The 12,790-nt window shown below is 42.0% G+C and overlaps 1 pseudogene; it reads right to left on the reverse strand.

The window, feature by feature from the left end:
• Window positions 1-940: 940 nt before the first annotated feature.
• LOC127677291 (60S ribosomal protein L34-like) lies at window positions 941-1,297 on the reverse strand (annotated as a pseudogene).
• Between the last annotated feature and the right edge of the window lie 11,493 nt (window positions 1,298-12,790).

A 12,790-nucleotide genomic window follows, 5' to 3' on the forward strand; every position in this document is an offset into this window, starting at 1 on the left:
TGAATTGTGTCTTAGGTATTCCAAACTTCTGGGAAAATATCCACTTATCAGTGAGTGCATACCATGTGTGTTCTTTTGTGATTGAGTTACCTCACTTAGGAAGATATTTTCCAGTTCCACCCATTTGCCTAAGAATTTCAAGAATTCATTGTTTTTAATAGCTGAGTAGTATTTCATTGTGTAAATATACCACATTTTCTGTATCCATTTCCCTTTGAGGGACACTGGTCCTTCTTAGATAGGGGAATAAAATATCCATGGAAGGAGATACAAAGTGTGGAACAGAGTCTGAGGGAAAGACCATCTAGAGACTACCCCACCTAATGATCCATCCCATATACAGTTACAAAACCCAGACACTATTATCGATGCCCACAATTACTTGCTGACTGGAACCAGATATAGCTGTCACCTGGGAGGCTCTGCTAGTGCATCACAAATACAGAGGGGGACACTCTCAGCCAGCCATTGAACTGAGCACAGGGTCCCCAATGGGGGAGCTAGAGACAGAACCCCAGGAACTGAAGGGGTTTGTAGCGCCATAGGAGGAACAACAATATGGGCCTTCCAGTACTCCCAGACCTCCCAAGGACAAAACCATCAACCAAAGAGTACACATGGAGTTACCCATGGTTCCAGATGCATAGGCAGCAGAGGATGGTCTTGTTGGACATCAAAGGGAGGAGAGGTCCCGGTTCTGGAAAGTCTTGATGCAGCAGTGTAGGGGAATACCTGGACAGGGAAGCAGGAGGGGGTTGATTGGGAAACAGGGGGAGGGAAGATAGCTTATGGGACTTTCGGTAGGGGGGAGAGAGGGGAAGGGACCAGGAAAGGGGAAATCATTTGAAATATGAAGAATATAATGAAAAATTTAAAAAAAGGAAGTCATTTTTTTTTGTAGACCAAGTCTTGATTTATTTTACTTAAAAAAGCTGCACATTTATTTTGCTTTCTGACTCTGAGCTTTCTGACTCAACACTTTCACCATGATTTTCTGCTCCTTAAGGAAATCTCGCTTGATCCTGTCATGGATGCACTTGACACACATGGAGTCACCATAGGCCCTGCTGACGTGTTTCTTTGTCTTAGACAATCTCATAAGGACTTTGGGTCTCACAGCTCCAACCCCTTGCAGTCTGCCTGGGCACACGCCACATGCCAATTTAGGTGCCTTCCCAACCTTCTTGGTATAAAGGTAAACAATCCTGTTGCCAGGGGTTCGAGACAGCCTAGTTTTGTTAGAGGTGTGTTGTAGGAGAGCCTACCATGGTATGTCAATCGCTGGACCATCCTGAGTGCCTCTAAGCACCGTCCCCGGAAGAGGGAAAGTAAGTCATTTTAATAAAGTCGTTTGTCATTAAAAAAAAAATCCTAGCCATTCTGAATAAGTTAAGATGAAATTTCAAAGTAGTTTTAATTTGTATTTCCCTGATGGATAAAGATATTGAACATTTGAAAGCAAATATTTCTTGGATATTTGTACTTCTTTTGAGAGTGACAATTGTTTTAAATTGTTTTTTCTTGCTGTTTAGACTTTGCGTTCTTTGTATATTCTAGATACCAATACTTTGTCAGATGGGTAAAATGATAAAGATTTTCTTCCTATTCTTTAGGCTACCCCTTCTCTCAAATGATGCTGTTCTTTGCTGTAAGAGGATTTTCTGTTTTTCAATGCCCAATTTGTAAATTATTGCTCTTAAGGCCTCTGCTACCAGGGGACCCTGATAAAGAAAGTTCTCTCTGTGCCAGTGAGTTGAAGTGTATCCTCTATGTTCGCCTTTTTTCAGACTGAGAGTATTGGGTCTTCTGTTGATATCCTTGATCCATCTGTAGTTGAGTTTTGTGCAGAGTGAGAGAGGAGTAAGACAAGGTCTGGTTCTTATTAACTGTAGCTAGAGTAAGGTTCTTCCAGCTAGCCAACTTGAATTTGTTCTTAGCTCAGAGAATGTTCACTGACAGCACCGTTATTGAGAGCCGTGTGTTGGTTGCTAAGGGTTGGGCATGCTCAGGAGTGTAAGCAGCTGTGCACACTTTCTTTATCAAATACCTACAACCTCCTCAGAATAATCTAGGGACCTGAAGTTGCCGAGTAGAAGATAAGGATGAACAGGGGAGGACTCCTACCTCTTTAGAGCCACATTTAACTTTTGGAGACTCACTCTGCTGCCTTGGCACATGTCAAATGTCTGTTGTCAAGTGACACCAAAATATCTAGAGTCCCAAACTGTGAATCGCCACCTAGAATTGTTGCCCGTAAACCACACCCGAGATGCTTTCTTTTTCCTAGATCTTGCTCTTTTCCAACTTTTTTGTCTAACTTTTAGTTTTTACTGTAAAATATAGATTTCTCTAACTAATAGAAAAAATCTGTCAAGAAAATTTCAAGACATTTCATAGAATTTATGTACCTGCCTCCAACTTTTGACACAATAGACAGATAATGGTTACTGGAAAATTTGAATGATCTTAATATTGATTTAAGTTGTTAAATCCCTTTGTAGATGCCTTGTCCTAATGCCATCATGAGTATCAGGAGGCTGACAGCAAGGAAAAATCAGAGTGAAACGAGACCAGTACCTGTTAGAATAAACATTAAACCCTGTTACACTGTCATGTGGTTGCATGATAGTCTCAGATAGGTCTGGGCATGCAGCCTATATGACTGCTGTATGCAGTTCACAGAGCCTGTCTTGGCCCCACTCCACTCTGTGCCTGCAACTTTTCTGTGCAGATGTTCTGCATTTTTGGCATCTCCAGTATCCTGGGGTCTCTATGACAGCTTGGGTTACTCGGGCGTCCTTGTAAGAAGCCCAGCTCGCTGCACTGCCTTCGGCTTTTCTCTTGGATCTTTGTGTAAGCTATGATGACCTTGTAACTCTTGACTTCTGCACACATGAAAAACAAGTTCTATTGCCTGCTTGGTAAGTACTTGGGGTAGATTCTAAGGGGTTTTTGGCTGAACCTAGGAAAATGCTTCCCTTGGTTGGCCCTTTTCCAGCAGCACACCTCCAGGTTTCTATCTTTTCAGATGCATTCTTTTAAAAGGAAAATATTTTGGATGCACTTGCCTCTTTATATGTAGTAAGGAGCTTTCCTTATTTCCTCAACACAGAGACACGGCTCTTCTTTTTTAAAAATAATTAATTAATTAATTATATCCCAAATGCTGCCCTCTTCTGGTCTCCCCTTGCAGAGTTCTCCCAATCCCCCTTCCCCTTCGCCTCTGAGAGGGCGTCCCCCAATCTCTTCACTCTGGGGCATCAAGTCTCTAGAGGATCCTCCACATCACATCCTCTCCCATGGAAGCCAGACAAGGCAGCCCTCTAATACACATGTGCCAAGAGGCCTCAGACCAGCTGGTACCACTCTTTGATTGGTGGCTTAGTCTCTGGGACCTCCCAAGGGTCCAGGCTAGTTGACACTGTTGGTCTTCCTGTGACGCTTCCATCCCCTTCAGTTCCTTCCATCCTTCTAACTCTTCCATATGGATCCCTGACCTCCATACAATGGTTGGCTATTGTAGGGTCAATGGGTCCTGCATCTGTTTCTCCATAGGGCTTGGGTCACTTGGGGAGGCGGGACACAGGAAGTTTTGACTGTGCTTACCCCATGGCCAGCACAGGGCATGGGTTTCGGGCTATGGGAAGCCATGGGACACGTTTTGGGGGTGGGGGTGGGGCACAGTCTGAGGTCCCGGGGACAGATGGAGGTGGCTCAGGGGTCCCCGAGCCTGCAAGGAAGGCAGGGGCAGTCTGGTTCTCAGCCTCTTGGGCACCCAGGCACCTCTTGGAGCCGCAGAAGAGCTGACAATGGAGTAGGGGGCCTGCGGGCTGGATGGAGGGGGCGAAAGAGGAAAGGGGAGCTCTGGCTGGGTTCCCGTGGAGATAGAGTCCTTGGTTGTCGGCAGGCAGCTGGCTTGGCTTGGTGGTTGTGGCTGGGAGCACAGAGAGGCCTTCTGCAGGAGATTAGAAGGTCGGCTCTATAGGTGGAGGCCTGCTCCATTGCTTCTCATGGTGGATCCCGATGAAAACAGGCAGTCCATGCCTTTAAGGCATTTATTGTCATGGTGGAAAGTGGATGAGTAAATATTGTACCCCACTTCTTAGGGCCGGCCTGAGATTAAATGCCTTTTGCAGGGAGGAGTGTCTGGGAAGGGGAGTTTATTGGCTAAACCTCCAGGCCTTTATGTACCTCATTAAAATGGAGATCTGTCTTGAGGCTATGTGACCTGTGGTCAAGTTCTCTACCTGTGGAGGGGCTTGGGGCATTGCCCTCACATGGCTGATGGCCACAGATCTATGTAGGGCTATGGCCTCATATCAGGAGCCTAGTGTCTGGGAACCAGGTTGTTCCTCTGGGTCACCACAGTTTCCAACCTTAGCTCAACCAGGAACCAGGCTGCCTTTCACGGTCCTACAGGCTGTAAGTATCTACATCTGTCTTAATCAGCTGTTGGATAGAGCCTCTCAGAGGGCAGCTATGCAAGCCTCCTGTCTGCAAACACAACATGACATCAGTAATAGTATCAGGGATTGGTGGCCACCCAGAGCAGAGACTAAAGGAATGGCAGACACAGTTCTTCATCGATGGTACAAATCTCTGTGGATTATAGCCACATAGTTTGCCTGCTTTGTCTGAAACTTTTCTTGTGCTCATGCTCTTTTTCTGTATATTTTTCAAAACTTTCTTCTCTGCATTTTGCTGTAAATTCTCTTTATAAATCTGCCACTATAATGAACAGTCATTATAATGGCTTATTATAAAAGCAGCTATTGAAAATATGCCATAGTGCCTACCTCACCTGAGTGTGTATAGAGAGCAGGTTTCTTCCTACTTTGAACATGTGCATAAGTGTCTCCATCATGTGAGTGTGGAGGGTAGTTGTCTTTTTAGTTCAGTGTTGAGGGTGAGTGTTCACAACAGTGCTGTGAGAACCAGTGCTATGTTAGCTGGACTGTAGAGTGTGTTTGTAGTCTAGTGTAGAGCGTTGGAGGGTGACATGTTTCCTAGACTGAGTGTGGAGGATGCATGTCTTGCTAGTTTGAGTGTAGAGTTAACTGTGGAGGGTAGATATGTAGGTGTCTTCCTGTCTTCGGGACCATGAGGTTTCATGAGTGAGTTGAGACCTGGGTGAGGAAGAGACGGTGGATATGCACTGTCCTCCACCTCAAGTGGATGATGGGCTAGCATTGCCTCCAGGTAGGGGCTTGCCAGGGCTTTTTCCTCTTCTATATGTCCACTTTGGACCATCCTTTGTATCTGAGATCATAACCTCAACAACCACTAGTTACCATCTCCCACAGAACTTTTTTGACATCTGGAATTTTACACCATTGTACACTGTATTTATTTTCTTCTTGTTGTTCTTGTTGTTTGTGATAGGATCTCACTGTATATCCCTGGTGGGTTTGCCTACTTCAGTCTACCAGATGTTGGGATAAAAGTGTGCACATTCACACTCGTTTTCCCATCCATTTCTTCCTTCTTTCTTTATTGGTTCTCAGTTCAGGCTCCAAAATAGAATCATTTGGGATTTTTTTTTAAAATTGCAAATCCCAGACTGTACCTTAGCTCAATTAAAGCAGACTGTCTTGGGGATGGGCTCCTGGCATCAGCATTTAAACAGCCCTGTGCATGATTTTAATCAGAATCTGGGCCTGGGAACCCTGGTCTCTTTCTCTGCTTTATTAATCTGTGTTACAGCAAAATTGGCTGCATTCTGATATTTGTTGAAAGAAATTATATCACTTAGTTATCATTAGACTGAAAATGTATAACACAAGTGTCACCTACCAATCTGAATCGTTAGTCTAGACATGAAGGGTTAAATATTTTTTGTTACACCTTAAAAATGTTAATGCATATTCCATGTTTGGGAATCTTTCCTCATCATCTGTTATGTGACTTTTCCTGGGGAGACAGAAACAACAAGCTGTTTCATATAGGGCATCTGGAACAGACCAAGGAATGACTGAGTTTGCTGAGGTTACTTACAAAGCATGGGTAAGAGGTTACTTACAGGAGATAGGTGACTTAAAGCTGCTAGATCATGGGAAAGTGCTCCCCAGCCTGGGTAACGACTCTCAAAACTTAAAGCCCTGTATACAACTTGAATGCACCTCCACAGAGGGCTCTTCTTGCTGGATGATGTTCACTGTGTTTTATAAGTTTGGGGAGACACCTTGTGAGGCATGTAACCTCTGAGTTTCTTAAGCCTTGTTTTCAGCCTCCTGAACATTCTGTGCTTCCCCACTGGAGGGAGTTTTACTAGGATGAAATAGCTGCACACTCAAGTAGCTCTTCTTTTGCTTAGCTGCAGCTCAAGATCCCAGTTGTCTCCTGACAACTCATTTACAGCTATGTTTAGCACCCCTCTGTCTATGCATGGATCTCTGTGTAATGTAGAGTGTTCTGCTTTGTATTTTTCTTTTTTCTTTTTTTTTATTGAATATATTCTTCATTTACATTTCAAAGGTTATACCCCTTCCTGGTTTCCCCTTCCCCAAAAACCCATCCTCCCACACCCTGCCTCCAAGAATATGCTCTCCCACGACCTCCACTTGATTTCCCTCCACTGGGGCTTCTATTGATCCTTCACAGGACCAAGGACATCTCCTCCCACTAATGCTCGTCAAGGCATTCCTCTGCCACTCTTTTGGCTGGAACCATGTGTACCCCTTGGTTGATGGCTTAGCCCCTGGGAGTCCTGGGGTGTCTGGTTGGCCAATATCATCGTTCTTCCCATGGGCAGCCCCCCTCCCAGCTTCTCCAGTCTGCCCTCCAACTCCTCCATTGTGAACCCCATGCTCAGTCCGATGGTTGGCTGCTAGTATTCCCCTCTCTATCTGTAAGGCTCTGGCAGGGCCCCTCCAAGAGACAACCATAACAGGCTCCTTTCGGTATACACTTCTTGTCATCCATAGTAGTTTTAGGGTTTGGTGACTGTTTATAGGATGAATCCCCAGGTAGGACAGTCTCTGGGTGGCCTTTCCTTCAGTCTCTGTTCCATACTTTGTCACCATAGTTGTTCCTGTGAATATTTTGTTCCCTTTCTCAGCGGAACCAAAGCATCCCCACTTTGGTCTTCCTTTTTCTTGAGCCTCCTGTGGTCTGTGAATTGTAACATGTTTATTTTGAGCTTTTGGGATAATATCCACTTAACAGTGAGTAATACCATGTGTGTTCTTTTGTAATTGGGTTACCTTACTCAGGATAACACTTTCTAGTTCCATCCATTTGCCCAAGAACTTCATGAATTCATTGTTTTTAATAGCTGAATAGTACTCCATTGTGTATATATAACACCATTTCTGCATCCATTCCTCTGTTGAGGGACATCTGGGTTCTTTCCAGCTTCTGGCTATTATAAATAAGGCTGCTGTGAACATAGTGGATCATGTGTCCTTATTATATATTGGAGTATCTCCTGGGTATATGTCTAGGAGTGGTATAGCTGGGTCCTCAGGTAGTACTGTGTACAGTTTTCTGAAGAACTGCCAAACTGATTTCCAGAGTGGTTGTACCAGCTTGCAATCCCACCAGAAATTGAGAAGTGTTCCTCTTTCTCCACATCCTCTCCAGCATCTGCTGTTCCCTGAGATTTTCATCCTAGCCATTCTGACTGGTGTGAGGTAGAATCTCACGGTTGTTTTGATTTACATTTCCCTGATAGCTAAGGATGCTGAACATTTCTTTAGGTGCTTTACAGCCATTAGTTTCCTCAGTTGAAAATTCCCTGTTTAGCTCTGTGCCCCATTTTTTTTTATTGATAAAATAAAATTTATTAAATTTTAAATTTTACTGATATTTTGAGCCATTCATTCAAATACTGATATTAAATGTTGTTTTGTGGAATTTAAATCAAATTATTGTTTTTTTTTAACACAAAAAGTGTTTTATTGTGAGTAGGAAAATTACAAATGAGCATGTGATACCAGGACTACAAATGAAGCTGGTATATTAATTCTCTGATTTTCTTTTTTTTTTCTTTGATATATTTTTTATTTACATTTCAAATGATTTCCCCTTTTCTGGCCACCCACTTCCCGAAAGTCACATAAGCCCCCTTCTCTCCCCCTGTTCTCCCACTCACCCCTTCCCACTTCCCTGTTCTGGTTTTGCCTTATACTGCTACACTGAGTCTTTCCAGAACCAGGGGCCACTCCTCCGTTCTTCTTGTACCTCATTTGATGTGTGGATTATATTTTGGGTATTCCAGATTTCCAGGCTAATATCCAATTATTAGTGAGTGCATACCAAGATTGATCTTTTGAGACTGGGTTACCTCACTTAGTATGATGTTCTCCAGCTCCATCCATTTGCCTAAGAATTTCATGAATTCATTGTTTCTAATGGCTGAATAGTACTCCATTGTGTATATATACCACATTTTTTGTGTCCATTCTTCTGTTGAGGGATACCTGGTGTCTTAGTCAGGGTTTCTATTCCTGCACAACATCATGACCAAGAAACAAGTTGGGGAGGAAAGGGTTTATTGAGCTTACACTTCCATGCTGCTGTTCATCACTAAAGGAAGTCAGGACTGGAACTCAAGCAGGAGCTGATGCAGAGGCCATGGAGAGATGGTTCTTACTGGCTTGCTTCCCCTGGCTTGCTCAGCCTGCTCTCTCTCTCTTTTTTTTTTTATTCGATATATTTTTTATTTACATTTCAAATGATTTCCCCTTTTACAGCCCCCCACTCCCCGAAAGTCCCATAAGCCCCCTTCTCTCCCCCTGTCCTCCCAACCACCCCTAATAGAGTTATTTGAAACTCTGGAGTCTAACTTCTGAGTTTTTTGTATACATTGGATATTAGCCCTCTATCAGATGTAGGATTGGTAAAGATCTTTTCCCAATCTGTTGGTTGCTGTTTTTTCCTATTGTCAGTGTCCTTTGCCTTACAGAAGCTTTGCAGTTTTATGAGTCCCATTTGTTGATTCTTGTTCTTAGAGCATAAGCCATTGGTTATCAATTCAGGAAATTTCCCCCTGTTCCCATGTGTTCAAGGTTCTTCCCCACTTTCTCCTCTATAAGCTTCAGTGTATCTGGTTTTATGTGAAGGTCCTTGATCCACTTGGACTTGAGCTTTGTACAAGGAGATAAGAATGATTGATTTGCATTTTTTTGCATGCTGACCTCCAGTTGATGGAGCATCATTTCTTAAAAATGCTGTCTTTTTTCCCCACTGGATGTTTTTAGCTCCTTTGCCAAAGATCAAGTTACCATAGGTGTGTGGGTTCATATCTGGGTCTTCAGTTCTATTCCAATGATCTATCTGCCTGTCACTGTACCAATACCATGCAGTTTTTATCACTATTGCTCTGTAGTAGAACTTGAGGTCAGAGATGGTGATTGCCCAAGTAGATCTTTTGTGTTGGAGAATAGTTTTCGCTATCCTGGGGTTTTTTGTTATTCCAAATGAATTTGCAGATTGCTCTTCCTAGCTCTATGAAGAATTGTTTTGGAATTTTGATTGGGGATTGCATTGAATATGTAGATTGCTTTTGGCAAGATGGCCATTTTTCCTATATTAATCCTGCCAATCCACGAGCATGGCAGATCCTTCCATCTTCTGAAATCTTCTTTGATTTCTTTCTTCAGAGGCTTGAAGTTCTTGTTATACAGATCTTTCACTTCCTTGGTTAGAGTCACACAAAGGTATGTACTATTATTTGTGACTATTGTGAAAAATGCCATTTCCCTAATTTTTTTCTCAGTTTGAGTAGAGGAAGGCTACTGATTTGTTTAAGTTAATTTTATATCCAGCCACTTTGCTGAAGTTGTTTATCAGCTTGAAAAGTTCTCTGGTGAAATTTTTGGGGTCGCTCAAGTATATGATCATATCATCTGCAAATAGTGATACTTTGACTTATTCCCTTCCAATTTGTATCCCTTTGACCTCCTGTTGTCTAATTGCTCCGGCTAGGACTTCAAGTACTATATTGAATAGATAGGGAGAGAGTGGGCAGTCTTGTCTGGTCCCCGATTCTAGTGGGATTGCTTCAAGTTTCTCTCCATTTAGTTTGATGTTAACTATCAGTTTACAGTATATTGCTTTCACTCTGTTTAGGTATGGGCCTTTAATTCCTGATCTCTCCAACACTTTTATCACGAAGGGATGCTGAATTTTGTTGAAAGCTTTTTCAACATCTAATGAAATGACCATGTGGTTTTTTTCTTTGAGTTTGTTTATGTAGTGTATTGCATTGATGAATTTCCATATATTGAACCATCTCTGCATCCCTGGGATGAAGCCTACTTGTGGTAGATTGTTGTTTGATGCATTCTTGGATTCACTTGGCCAGAATTTTGTTGAGCATTTTTGCATCAGTGTTCATAATGGAAACTGGTCTGAAGTTCTGTTTCCTTGCTTGGTCTTTGTTTGGTTTAGGTATAAGGTATAAGCGGTATTGTGGCTTCATAGACTGAATTGGGTGGTGTTCCTTGAGTTTCTATTTTGTGCAATAGTTTGAAGAGTATTGGTATTAGATCTTCTTTGAAAATTTGATAAAATTCCCCATTAAACCCATCTGGTCCTGGGCTTTGTTGTTGTTGTTGTTGTTGTTGTTGTTGTTGTGAGACTATTAACAACTGCTTCTATTTCCTCAGGACTTATGGGACAGTTTAGATGGTTTATCTGAATCTGTTGTAATGCTGGAACCTCGTATGTAGCTAGAAAATTGTCCATTTCATCCAGATTTTCCAATTTTGTTGAGTATAATGTCTTGTAGTAGGAACTGATTATTTTTTGAATTTCTACAATTTCTGTTATGTCTCCCTTTTCATTTCTGATTTTATTAATTTGGATAGTGCCCCTGAGCCCTCTGTTTAGTCTGGCTAAGGGTTTATCTATCTTGTTGATTTTCTCAAAGAACCTGCTCATGGTTTTGTTGATTTTTTGTATAGTTCTTTTTGTTTCTATTTGGTTGATTTTGTCCCTGAGTTTGATTATTTTCTGCCATCTACTCCTCTTGGGTGTATTTGCTATCTAGAGCTTTCAGGTGTGTTGTCAAGCTGCTAGTATATGCTCTCTCTAGTTTCTTTTTGGAGGTGCTCAGGGCTATGAATTTTCCTCTTAGAACTGCTTTCATTGTGTCCCATAAGTTTTGGTATGATATATCCTCATTTTCATCAAATTCTAAAAAAATCTTTATTTTCTTTATTTCTTCCTTGCCCAAGCTATCATTGAGTAGAACACTGTTCAACGTCCTTGTGTATGTGTGTTTTCTGTTCTTTTTGTTTGAACTCAAGACCAGCCTTAGGCCATGGTTATCTGAGAGGGTGCATGGAATTATGTCAATATTCCTATATCTTTTGAGACCTGATTTGTGACCAATTATATGGTCAATTTTGGAGAAGGTACCATGAGGTACTGAGAAAAAGGTATATTCTTTTGCTTGAGGATGTAGTAATGTTCTATAAATATCTGTTAGATCCATTTGGTTCATAACTTTAGTTAGTTTCACTTTGTTTCTGCTTAGTTTCTGTTTCCATGATTTGTCCATTGTTGAGAGTGGGATGTTGACGTCTCCCACTATAATTGTGTGGTGTGCAATGTATGCTTTGAGCTTTAGTAAAGTTTCTTTTGTGAATGTGAGTGCCCTTGCATTTGGAGCATAGATGTTCAGAATTGAGAGTTCATCTTGGTAGATTTTTCCTTTGATAACTATTAAGTGTCCCACCTTATCTTTTTTGACAACTTGTGGTTGAAAGTCAATTTTATCCGATTGTGACCACTCCAGTTTGTTTCTTGGTACCATTTGCTTGAAAAATGGTTGAATGGGTAGTGAGTTCATAGCAGTGAATTTTGGGTCTTTTGAGGATTGAAATGTGATTTTGAACTTGTATGTCCCTACTGAGCTGGCTATTTCTGAGTTATCACTACTGTTCTGGTGCTCTAGTTCAACAGTTCTCAACCCGTAGATCCTGACCCCTTTGAGGTCACATATTAGATTGTGTTATATTACACTAAAACTCATAACAGTAGTGAAATTACAGTTAGGTAGCAAAGAAATAATATTATGGATGGGGGTCATCACAACATGAGGAAATGTATTAAAGAGTCACGACATTAGGAAGGTTGAGAATCACTGCTCTAGTTTAAAACTTCATTTTGGGATATTTTGATGAATTAGAAATTATAGATCTGAGGATGAGAACTAAACAAGATGGGACAATGATTTACAAGTCATTTAATAACGTGGGGATCTCTAGTATGAAACACATTCAGTAGCTATTCATACAAGAAATGCAATTCTTGCTCTCAGGAAGTGGAGGCAGGAGGATTAGGAGTTTAAGGCCAATCCCCAGCCACAGAGTGAGTTTAACTACTGCCTGACTCATTTTTAAGAGACAACAAAAACAAATGCATGTGGAAAGCAACACTGGACTTCTCTGCTTGCCTCTTAAACTGGGACTCCTTATATTCTAGAACTTGGAGAAAGCAAAGGAGGAGGCCGTCACCCAGTGCCTGACTGCAGGCTCTGGCTCCTGTGGTGCAGTGGCTCTCACCTCCACTCAATCTTCCGATGGCGTGGGTGAGGTTCTCACTGAGTCTGGAGCTCTCCTATGCAGTGGGCTTCTGTCAGCACAATGATTTAAATCATGCTGTGCTCATCTCTCCTCGTCCCCTTTTCTGTGCCTGGACTGCATCACCTGACTAGGGAAACTCAGTGCCTCAGATTCACACAGCAAACCTTTCACTATTTACCACCAGCTGTACTTTCGACATTGTTCATCCACCTGCTCTGGAGTCTGCCGTTCAGGCCATGTTGATTTCCTTCTTTTTT

The sequence above is a fragment of the Apodemus sylvaticus genome, chromosome 2 (genome assembly GCF_947179515.1).
Source record: "Apodemus sylvaticus chromosome 2, mApoSyl1.1, whole genome shotgun sequence".
Lineage (NCBI taxonomy): Eukaryota > Metazoa > Chordata > Mammalia > Rodentia > Muridae > Apodemus > Apodemus sylvaticus.